This window comes from Brachycentrus maculatus, unplaced genomic scaffold (assembly GCF_059751285.1).
Source record: "Brachycentrus maculatus isolate JH-2025_06_01 unplaced genomic scaffold, ASM5975128v1 h1tg000337l, whole genome shotgun sequence".
Classification (NCBI taxonomy): domain Eukaryota; kingdom Metazoa; phylum Arthropoda; class Insecta; order Trichoptera; family Brachycentridae; genus Brachycentrus; species Brachycentrus maculatus.
The window spans coordinates 81,641-93,783 of record NW_028281086.1 but is presented as its reverse complement, the minus strand read 5'-3'; the positions used below and the strand labels follow the sequence as shown (position 1 = coordinate 93,783).

The window sequence follows — 12,143 nt, the reverse complement described above, 5'->3', positions numbered from 1 at the left end:
CAATTAATGGTGTTAAAAAGACAAACGGTTTGACGACTTTGAAAATAAAAATATTTGAATTGGAAAAAAACGTTGATGTATATATTATTGATGAAGAAAATTTCAAATATGATTTTTTGATAGGATTAGATATGATAAAAAAATTTAAACTAATCCAAAATGAAGACTTAAAAATAACACAAAGACAATGCTTGAAGAATGAAAATAAAAATAAAGTAGAAAAAAATACTACAAAATATAAAATAAAATATACTGCAGAAAAGAAGAATTTAGAAACAGATTGTCTAAAAAGGAATCCAGTATTAGAATCGAAGGAAAATGCAGATGAACAATTAAAATTTGTTAATTTGGTTAAATTAGAAGATATTTTCAAAGATCAGAATAAAAATGAAGACATACAAATAACACAGAAACAGTGCTTGAAGAATGAAAATAATAATAAAGTAGAAAAAACTTCTACGAAAGATGAAATAAAATATACTCCAGGAAAGAAGAATTTAGAAGTAGATTGTCTAAGCCGGAATCCAGTTTTAGAATCGAATAAAAATGCAGATGAACAATTAAAAGTTGTACATTTGGTTATATTAGAAGATACTTTAAGAGATCTGAATAAAAATGAAGGAATTCAAAAGAAAAAAACAAATGGATTGAGAAAAACTGTGTCTACTTTAAAAGGGTCAAGAAAAAAAAATACAAAAAAAAAGAAAGAAAAAAAAGAACGGAAAAAAAGAAAAAAAAAGAAAGAAAGAAAAAAAAAACAAGAAAGAAAAAAAACAAGAAAGAAAAAAAAGAAAGAAAAAAAAAGAAGGAAAAAAGAAAGAAAGAAAAGAAAAAAAACTTTATCATATCACTAAACTTATACCAGTCCCTTCACTACAAGGAGATGATCCGGAGAAGGAGGAGTGAAAATTTTACTTTGAATTTTCTTCTCCAAGGGGGGAGATGTAATAAAATAACTAGGTACTTACCTATACATTTTATTAAGTACTTACAAATAGTACCTACATAAAACAGTTCTACCAGATGTCGCATGCGTCGCTCAGAATTAAACAAAAGACTTCCGATAATATTATTAACTGTCAGAATCAAATAGATAGATAGATAGATAGATATAAAAATATTATAAAGATAAAATAAGAATAAACTTTAATTATAACTTTAATTACAAAGCAACACATTGTTTATTTTATTATTATACACCCACTTTACATATTATTTACACTTAATTTTCAAAAGGAAAATATTACCACGTTATATATATATATATATATATATATATATATATATATATTTATATATAAATATATATATATATATATATATATATATATATATATATATATATATATATATATATATATATAAATATATATATATATATATATATATATATATATAAATATATATATATATATATATATATATATATATATTTATGTATATATATATTTATATATATATATATAAATATATTTATATATATATATATATATATATATATATATATATATATATATATATATATATATATATATATATATATATATATATATAAATATATATATATATATATATATATATATATATATATATATATATATATATATCTATATATATATAGCCCTCTTTAAAAATTGTAAAAAGTAATTAGTAATTTGTAGTTCATGTAAATTATATTCAGCGGAATGAATCATTTCTAATCGAAATTGGTTTGGTTTTCTCATAAATTTCTGCAAATCGTTTCATTAAATTTTTATGTGCAATCACGTTGGTGTTAATCGAAAAATTTAGAGAACATACTGTACTTTGATTGTTTTTCCGTATAATATTCGTATAAAAATAATATTATATTTGCCATTGATTTTCATAAATCGGTGTTGAAAAGAATCAATCTTGATAAGGAATTATTTAGCTATAATTTTTTATTAACATTCCCGTTTTGTTTATATATTTTGATACGTTAAAACGATTTATTTTGTTCTAACTGATATTTTGTTTACAAAGGTCAGTAGAAATTTTAATTAGACAAATCTTATATAATTTAGTGATGGGCATTAGTTTTACAACATTTTGAGTGTGTCCATATTATAATCCAGAATTCCGATCTCACATAAAATATAAAAGTTTCTGCTCAGTATTAGATGACTTTTTTGAGTTTATGAATTAAGTATGTATTCTAGTTTTGAGAACTGTACAGAAAGTTCTCATCAACAGGTGAAAATACAGACTGTATTTTTCTTTTGTTGATTTAAACATATGCTGTTCTCGAAAATGTGTTGCCTACAAAATGTATTTTATTGTAAACTACAGTCTACTTGATGGTGTAATGATTATTCTGAAACTAGTACATGACAAAGAGTTTTAAGTGGTATTTCACCATTTTTGCAAACTCTGTTGGTTTATAGTTAATATGTCCAAAATTAAACAAGGTTATTGGATTGAATTCGATTTTTAGTTACGTATATATGATAATATGTGACGCGTTTCGTCTTATTAAGACATTATCAAACAATCTAGAGTGTTTGATAATGTAGAATTTAAATTGTAAAGTAGAATTCAATCCAAAAACCTTGTCAAATTTTGGATATATTACCCATATATTTCAAATGGAATTCTACCATCTGCAGTTACAATAATGCGGAATGCATCGAAACACGTGTCACAGTAGATTTTAAGAAATAGTGGTATTTACTATGTAAAACACTTAGTAAAACAATAAGTAACTCTATTAGTGTCAATAATAATGAACTAAAAAATACATTATGTTAGCGTACTTATTATAAATTTAACGTTACTCGAATATAAAAACGTCAGAAGCAAACATTTTGATTGCAAGACTTCCAGTTCTTCCTTTTGCGATTATCCCACAGAGGAGAGGGAGGGTGCACTATATTCCATATCCTTCGTCCTTCCATACATCCTGTTCCACAATAGATCCTAGAACAATAGTAGTGACAGGAGTACATGAATCATAGGAGCATTGTGCACACTGACTGCAAAGGGGAACAAAGGCAAGAAAGAAAAGCGCACCGCCTTTTGTCCATACGTTAACGCCCGACATGTACCATACACATTTTTCAGCAACTCCACCCCTTTACGGGAGCAATTTAGTGCATAAGGGGTGTATTTGAAGCGCCTTCCTGAAAATTGTGTCAAAATAAATAAATAAACTCTAAATTTTTTCCTCACTTTTTATCTTCACCCCAACCCAATTGTGCATAGGGCATTACATCATGTGAACAAATAAAACGTAATCTGGATAGTAAATTATTGTACGTGAAGGTAGAGTAAAGACTCTTACTTAAATGCTTTGGGTTGGTGTTGTGAAGTCCAGAAATTTGAAAAGATGATTGAATCTTAAGAACTTTAAAGTGTGTTAGCTTTTAATTTCATAACCTCATTATTAGAGCTTATTAAACTAAAACTTTTCACTAGTCATTGTTCTATGCTAATAAATCTTTTATGTTTGTGGTTGTAGATAAAAAATAGCTCAAAAGAGACAAAGAGAATCTACAAATCGTAGTCATACAGGAGAAAGTGACCAAGTGCATTTTTTTTTACAAAAACGTGATCATCTACTATTCATATCTTACAAGCTTAATATTGCCCTGAAAAAATCCCAAAGGATTTTAAACTTGGAAGTATAATATATTGACTTGTTGAAAATTACTAACTGCATTGATGTTTATTTTCTTGCCAAGATAAAGTGACTTAAATGGCCCTCCTGAACATTTTACGTTTTGTTAGTTGGTCACTTTCTACTGTACGACTACGATATATTTATAATTGAAATAATTTTATGGCGAGAAGGTATACCCCCATTTATAGAATTAAAAACTGCTTGTATTTTTACCTGTTGATGAGAATACCTGTAGTTCTCGAAACTAGTCGTATTTACATTAGTAACTCAAAAGTGATCTTAACCTTTAATATTTTAATATTTAAAGAAATTGATTTAATTGAAACGAACATTGGAGTTGACTTTCGATGATTATCTCAATGTGTGAAGGTCTTGTTTATAAATATAAAAAAATGCAACAAATTGCTTAAAATCTGCATTAACAGTATCCGCAGGTTATTTTTACGAGGCATAACGAGATGCAGTCTCGGGTCCATTACCGCTGTGCACCACAATAGGAGATTTACGATCGAAACTGAACTGCACACAAATTCATAAAGCAAAACGAGGAACAACGTTTATGTACTCGAAATGGAAAATTTTCATATAAATTATTTGCCTACACTGTAGAATGAATACATCATAAATAAGCCCCCCCCTGTCATTCGCACAGGTGAGAGCATTGATCCGGGAATGTTCTTCAATCATTATTATTTTGTACATTATCATAAGGATATTAGATAAAAACTATCCATGAATTGATTCGGCAGTCATTTTGTGATAAATTCTATCTAATTTTTACAATTTTTAAGTTCACCTTAGTAAATACAATAAGCTCCCTTACAACTTGAAGTAGGTACCCCTTAATCCTAGGGAATTTTATAAGAGGTTAATGTTTTTTTTAAAGAAAAGAGAAATATTTGTGTTTTTATCATTTACAAAAACATTTCATTTTATTACTGTTTCTGTGAGCCTAAGCGACTCATTATTAGAAATAGGTATGAAATTGTGGTAGAGTGGATTCGAGCCGAGAAACTCTGACTTAAGAGTCCGCGACACTAACCACGGGACCACAACTCGATACATTTAAAGTGTATTTTTACATTTGAACTAGCAGAAATGACTGTAGTGAGTTATTTAAAATTAAAATACAATATTTGAACATTTACTTTCCTATTACGTCCACTTTGATAACGTGGTACCTATCTCAGCGTTATAGAGGGGTTTATTATACCACTATTTCTTAAAATCTAATGTGACACGTGTTTGGATGCATTCCGAATAAAAAGAATATAAATATAAATGAACCCATAATACAATATGACAATACAACATTTTGAGTGTATCCAAATACTTGTTCACAAAATCTGGATTATCTCCAATTACAGGAGTTATTTTCATATTATTTTTTGACATGTCAAAAAACAATATGACAATGACGAAAGCCTCCCCCCTACTGTTAATGTTCCCACTGATAAGCAATAAAAAACAACAAAAAAAAACAAAAATAATAAATAAGTGAAATCAAAGAACAGCTCTTAGTTTCATGAGTTCACAACAGTTATCTATGGCACACTACTCAAATTGAAAATATGTGGTTGAATTGTGAATGTTGCACGTGCGTAAAGTGATCACTTAACCAGTGTAACTATGACAGGTCATAAGCCATGTAAATACCCAGATATCCATAAACTTCTTCATCTATTTTCAGATGTCATTCCTTTATTATTCAAGAAATGAATAAAAATATTTGATTTGGTATATTTTCATTCTATTTTCTACGATTGGTATTGAATTCAAATGTACCAGAATAAGCCATACAGCAGATGCATAAAATATTGCTGCATATATGCAGTTACCTGTGCTGCACACTCATAGTGCAATATGTGTACTAAATAATGCATTGCTTTATTTTACTGTCGGTGATATGAAATTCGACACGAGAAAGGCGTTCGCGAGCTTCGTAGTGTTTGAAATAAATCATATTAAACTTGTAATAGAATCCTCGCAGATCTGAATCGAGCCCGTACTAAAAGGTTTATGGATATTTTGAAACAAAGGACTAAGGATATGTTATTGTTTATATGTATTGCCATCAAATAATACCGTCATTTAGTGAAAAGCTCCGATTATATTTATCAAAAATCCGGTCATATATCAAAAATCGTAAATTTTCAGCTGTGTGTGTTTTCCGAATGCCCAGAAAATGTACTATATCACAGCAAAAGCGGCATACTTTAACTTAATATTTACCCGCTACAGGGCAGAAAGTATTGTTTTTGCATTTTGAAGAAAAGGTATTAGTATATATTAAATATTTTTCAAATGTAGAAAAAACCTTCAGGATTTACTTAAAAAGAACTGTTGCATGGTAAAAAGTTTCATAAGTGGCTCGATATTTATTTGTATGTCAAACTTCAAAATGTAAAAACAACATTTTCTAATAAATATTAAGTTTAAAATATGCCTCTTTTGCTGGGTTTAAGTACATTTTCTGGGCATTCGGAAAACATGCACAACTGAAAATTGACGATTTTTGATTTATGACGTTCTTGAAAGGAGTGAGCGATATGTGGAATTATTTGATTGGCTTTAATCATTGTCAATCTAGCGTTTTTTTATGTGTTGTATAATTCCCAAACAAATAAAAAACTATTGTGATAAGAATATTCTTGAATTTTTAATCATCCGTAAAAGTTTGTGAAATTAATATGGAATTCCATAAAGAATTCATCATTCAGGAAGGTGTGTCTTTTGAAATGCATGTAATATTACTAAGCCCTAACGCGAGAGCTGTCTTTGTAAGGATGAAGTGTGTCGTAATGATGATGATAATAAATGAACCGTATTATATCTCGGCATTGGTTGCAAGAGCATTTCTGCTTTCTATTCAATCTCCTCGGTCCACAACATTCATCTTGTGGATCGGTAATTAATACTTAGCTCCCCGTCGTGGTAGAAAGTGATCTAGGATAGGATTACCGCCTATTCTAGAGATTGTCAAACCACGGCTCGAGAGCCACAAGGAAATTAATTTAAAAAAATACAGCAACTTGAATTAATATTTTCATTAAAAGTTACAGCCAACCGATTAATAAGTGTGCTTCTTCATAAATATAAAAAAAATTAATACATTTTTTTTCATTTAGTTGTAAACCATCACGCCGTTTTCTTGCAGGGGTAGGGAGAGATAGTAGAACGCCAAACCAATCTGTTATTATAAACAATCCTCGCCTCTTCAATATTCATGCAGCTCCTCGTACATTCCCTCCGATTATTTCGACTCTTTGAAGTACATATTTGAAATAATGATTATGTCTAATTTTCTTTAGTTTTCCTGTGCTTCTTTTTTCAATCACATTCGCCTCATAAATTTGTTTTACTGTTTTTTTTCACCCATACGATTTGCATACCCAAACCATCTCAAAATATCTTTTTATTTTATTTTATCGAAGATGCTTACCTCAGCCTTGCATTCATTTTTTGTATCACCAGTTAAACATCTATCATATATCGTTTTGCCGCAGTGAGAGTTTGCATTACTGAATTCAGTCTGCTTTCATCCATTTTTGCTAACTCCATGCTTCACTCTCATGTGTTATTATAGAAACAGAATGAAAGAAGTATGTTACCTATAAATTATGCATAAATTTAGAGTTATAAATGAAATCAGTACATAATTATGTCTTAAAATGTTCTTTCAATTATCAAATAAACGTATTTTACTGGAATATTTATTTTATGTAGTTGTATTGAAATCCTGGCTTAAAAGTGTTATTTGTGTTCTGGTAAAAGTGGGTTAAAATTAGGACTCCATTGAATTTTTAGGTATATCTCTAAAGTTTGACGACCCCTGGTATTTCATCTGAATGTATTAAGTGGAACAATACACAAATGTAACACAGATTAACGCACTTTGTCAGTGAGCTGCCCGTCGATTCCGAACTATAAATATTTCAGTTTGAAACTACAAATTGAAGCTTTTAATCGTTTTGCTGGTGAATTAATTGCCCGTACATTCATCGTTTTTTTTTTACTCTTTTACGCAAATGATGAATTTACTGCGCAAATGAAAGTTCACTATATTTTACACACGCACACACATAAGTATACTTCTATTACTACTACTATAACTTCCATCAGGCAGTTTCTGTGGGGTAACCAGAGAGGATAGAACGTCACAGCTTCAGTCCTGACATTAGCTTCCTTTACGTCCGTATGGACGTCTGGTCATACATGCCAACAAATTAACTGCCAACTGTCAGTCTGTAGAAACAATGTTGATAGTTTAATAAACAAACTTTAAAAACACATATAAATATAAAAATATATATGTTCACATAAATATATAGACCCCCCTGGGAATCGAACCCGGGCATGGTAGAGAATTGTGCTTACCACATATCCACAGAGGAAGATAAATACATAACGTACTGTAAATTGTAGTAAATCTTTTTCATGAAATTCAGGCTGAAATCATTTACGTATTCATGATTAAAATAAAAATAATTTTATTAATGTTTTCTAGAATAATGTACTTCAAAGGTTTGTCGTAACAATATTAGGTAGGGCAAAATGAAATGAGGATTCTCACCCTAGTTATTCTGTCTAATTACAAGTGCTTTTTCTCACCGTTTCCGAATTTATTAATGAATCATTGTACATCTTTTTGATAGATCAATTAATAACAAGTGGAGTGTGTTTGAATCAATCACGCGTGCTCTCAGACACGCAGTGTGGATGATATATTAATAATGGTATAGTTATAAAATGTGTTTCGGGAGTTAAAGTAAAACAAAAATGTTAAGAATTCCAATGTAAAGAAAGAGTACAAAAGATATGTGAAAGATCGATTTCCATATATGAGATAGAGACCAGAGCAGACACAGCGAGGACCAAATCTCTTCTAAGAACTTCAGTAATGAGGACTGAATAAGGATTAATATTGAGGAAAAAATGGATGTATAATACCACAAAGTGACTGCCGAATCAAAAATAACTTTGTTTTAAATGTTTTTGTATTATTTAAAATAATAATAAGGTAACCAATTAAATGCAACGGTTACCGTTATATTTTCGACGTTCCAAAATTAAGTTATACAATGATTTTATTGCAAAAATTTTAATATTAAAAGTTTTTAAATGAAGATTCATAATCTTTTTTAATTTTTTTACTTTATTTAAGTGATTTACAGTAGACAGTAAAAATAGTAAGAAATACCGAGTGAGGAATACCGACATCCGGAGCATGTGTAAGACGGAGGATATCGTGAGGTGGGAATGACAACGAAGGCGATACTAGAATCATGTAAACAGAATGTCAGATGACAGACTTCCACGTATAGCCCTTCAAGAAATCCCTGAAGGACGCAGACCCCCAGGCAAACCTCCAAAAAGGTGGAAAGACAGCTGGGAGTCAACATCCCAAGAGCTACAAGCGGAGGCACAAACAGATCCTTAGGATCTAGAAAAAGAAGAAGAAGAAGAAGTAAAAATAGCAATAAAGGTATTATTTTGGTAACTTAGATATTTGCCCTAGCGAAAAAGGTAAAAATGTGAGTGGTAAATTACCAAAAAAAGGAAAAATATCGCTAACGATGATGGCAATTTTACGAAAATACGCTATAATTTACCAGAACGTGCTTAAATTGCGCTGCAATAAAATTCGAGAAAACTTGGAACTTTTCCATGAAAATTTTCCTACGTACGACTATTGGCAGATGTAAAAGCCTCTAAGGTCCCTAAAGCACCGCTGTAGGTAATTTTTCATCGGATACGATGGAATTTTCATGAAGTCTACTTATTTGAAAAATTGTGAAAATGTTTCTTGAAGCGAGCATTTAAGCTACGAGAAATAAATTTAAAACCTAGAACCATTTTTAAAGTATGTATGTACAGGGTGGCACAAAATTAATCGTCCTATTGAAAGATGTTATAATTTTATGTAAATATATAAATATTAAATTTAAAGTTCAGAAATGTCGAATATGATTGACGTAGGACGCCATTTGCAAAAAATATCAAATCTTTCCAAAGGGCGATTTATTTTGTGCCGCATATCAAATTGTGGTAGAAAAAGTGTGTATAAACTTATTTTTTTACCTTATTTAAGTATGCATTGTTGAGTTTTATTATGTGCATCGTTATATGTACCAGTGTTAAAACCTTAGGTATATTATTAATTGAAAAAAAACGAATTTCACCTGTCAAATGCGGGTAAGATGGATCAAAATGTCAGTTAAGTAATATATTCATGAATTCTATAATTAATTCCGACATGTATTCTGTTTAAAGTGTATTGGTTTGAAAATGCTTTTAGAGGGAAATTAAGCTATCATTACTTGCAAATGGAGTTCTGCAAAATAAACAGCAACTCAATTAAAGCATCCAAGTTGGATTCTGTTTTAGCACAGACTGGTACATATTACTGTACTACCGTGCTAAGCATAGATGGGGTAACTGACGTTTCAGGGATGTTTTGATAGATTCTACCCAGAATCTTATGTTATGATGATGCACATGACTCACGATCCGTTTTTCTTTCGATATTGCCTGAAGTGTTTCCCGTTAACCATGCATTAATAGCGATCCGTTCATTGACGATTTTCTGTCACGCATAAAAGCGGTGGAAGTAATTCTATCTCTGTCACATATAACACCGCTGCGTCATTTTTTTACACTAATCAAGGCAGCTCAAAGTGAAGCGAGTTTTCTGTAATGTCACCAGGTTTGCGATTCTCACTGTATCCATGGTTACTCAGTTGCAATTCGGATTATACCAAGTGGTCCGCCATATCGTAGTCATACAGGAGAAAGTGACCAAGTGCATTTTTTACAAAATCGTGATCATTGACTATTTGATATCCGACTAGCTTAATATTGCCCTGAAAAAAAAAGGATTTTAAACTTGGAAGTATAATATATTCACTTGTTAAAAATGACTAACTGCATTGTTTTTATTTTCTTGCCAAGTAAAAGTGACTTAAATGGCCCTCCTGAACATTTTACGTTTTGGTAGTTGGTCACTTTCTCCTGTACGACTACGATATATGTAAATTCGCCTTAAGTCATTCGTGAGTGTGTATCTGCCATGACAGGGTTAGATTCTAAAGACTTATAGCAAGTCGGTAATGACGAAACTCCGTTACTGGCCAAATAAACTGTATGTGGCAAAATCTATATAATTAGTTATTTTATTATATTAAATACAGTTCCACCAAGAAATGTACAAACGTTAAATCTAAGGAATAATTTCATACAAGATTTTTTGCAAAAACTGAAGTATCCGACGATTCTGAAGCCAAAGGAACATGAAATTTCAAGAAGCGTTAGATACCCCCATTGCGTTTAGTGCGGTGGTAAGTTGGCAGGATTACGTATTCATGTGATAGGCTTAATATGTATTCCTGTAATGGACATTAATCAATGTACAGGTAATAACTCCGTGAACGTGCTCCGATCTACAGCTGCATATTTGAGGCCATTTATGAGACGTATTAAGCGTATTATTGTAGAATAAACGTTCATATTATAAAACCCGAGAGTGATTGATTAATATAATTCGATCCTGGGGCAACATTGAAAGAATGCGGAAATAATGTTATCAGGTATGTTTTTCTAAAGACTCCTTGTATTTTAAATACATGCACGACCACAAATAACATGATTTCTACTTCATTTGATTTAATTGAATTATTGTTTAATTATGAAAACTAACTAACAATCACACTGGTCTTCCACATTCAGCATCTCCACATACATACCCGCTAATTATTTCAATTCCTTACCTTTTCAGTATTTCAAATACTTGATCATGCATAGTTTTCTTTAGTCTTGCTTTGGTCCACGTTTTAAATTTGTTTAACTACATTCACATCTTTAATTTGTTTAACTGTCGTTCTTTTTCATTTGTTACGTATTTCCATCTCAACCCACCTCTCTAAATTTTATAAATAAGGCTTATCTCAGCCTTGCTTTTTCTCCCTTATTTCACCATTTGAATATTTTTATTTATTTATTCGGCATTAACTTTGTGGAATAACATGATTATTTTATTAAAATTAAACACTTGAATAATCCACTTTATCGAGTTTTATTTTTATTTACGACTAGTTTCGAAAACGACAATTGTTTTCATCTTCTGGTACAAACTAAAAACTAAAAAAAATAAAATAGTTTTTAATTTGTACCAGAAGATGAAAACAATTGTCGTTTTTGAAACTAGTCGTAAATAAAAATAAAACTCGATAAAGTGGATTATTCAAGTGTTTAATTTTAATAAAAAAATCACCATTTGAACATCTATCTAACAACGTCTGTGAGATCGCATTTTGACTGCTTGACATCCGTACATTACGGTTAGTATCAGGACTCTATAGAAACTCTTGGTTTCGATTTTTACTCATCCATGCAAAAAAAATAAAAAATAAAGATCTTGTATCGGTATTTAAGCAATCATCCAGCAAAGTTTTTCCCGATTAAAGAAAAAATGATAAGTAATACTCCTTAAGTCCCTATTACTCTC

General features: G+C 30.3%; 1 protein-coding gene across 1 annotated transcript in view; it reads right to left on the bottom strand.

Annotated features, from left to right (window-relative positions):
- LOC148303952 (uncharacterized) overlaps nucleotides 1-12,143 on the bottom strand; it is a 225,301-nt gene that overhangs the window by 142,401 nt on the left and 70,757 nt on the right. The gene's annotated exons all lie outside the window — the stretch shown is intronic.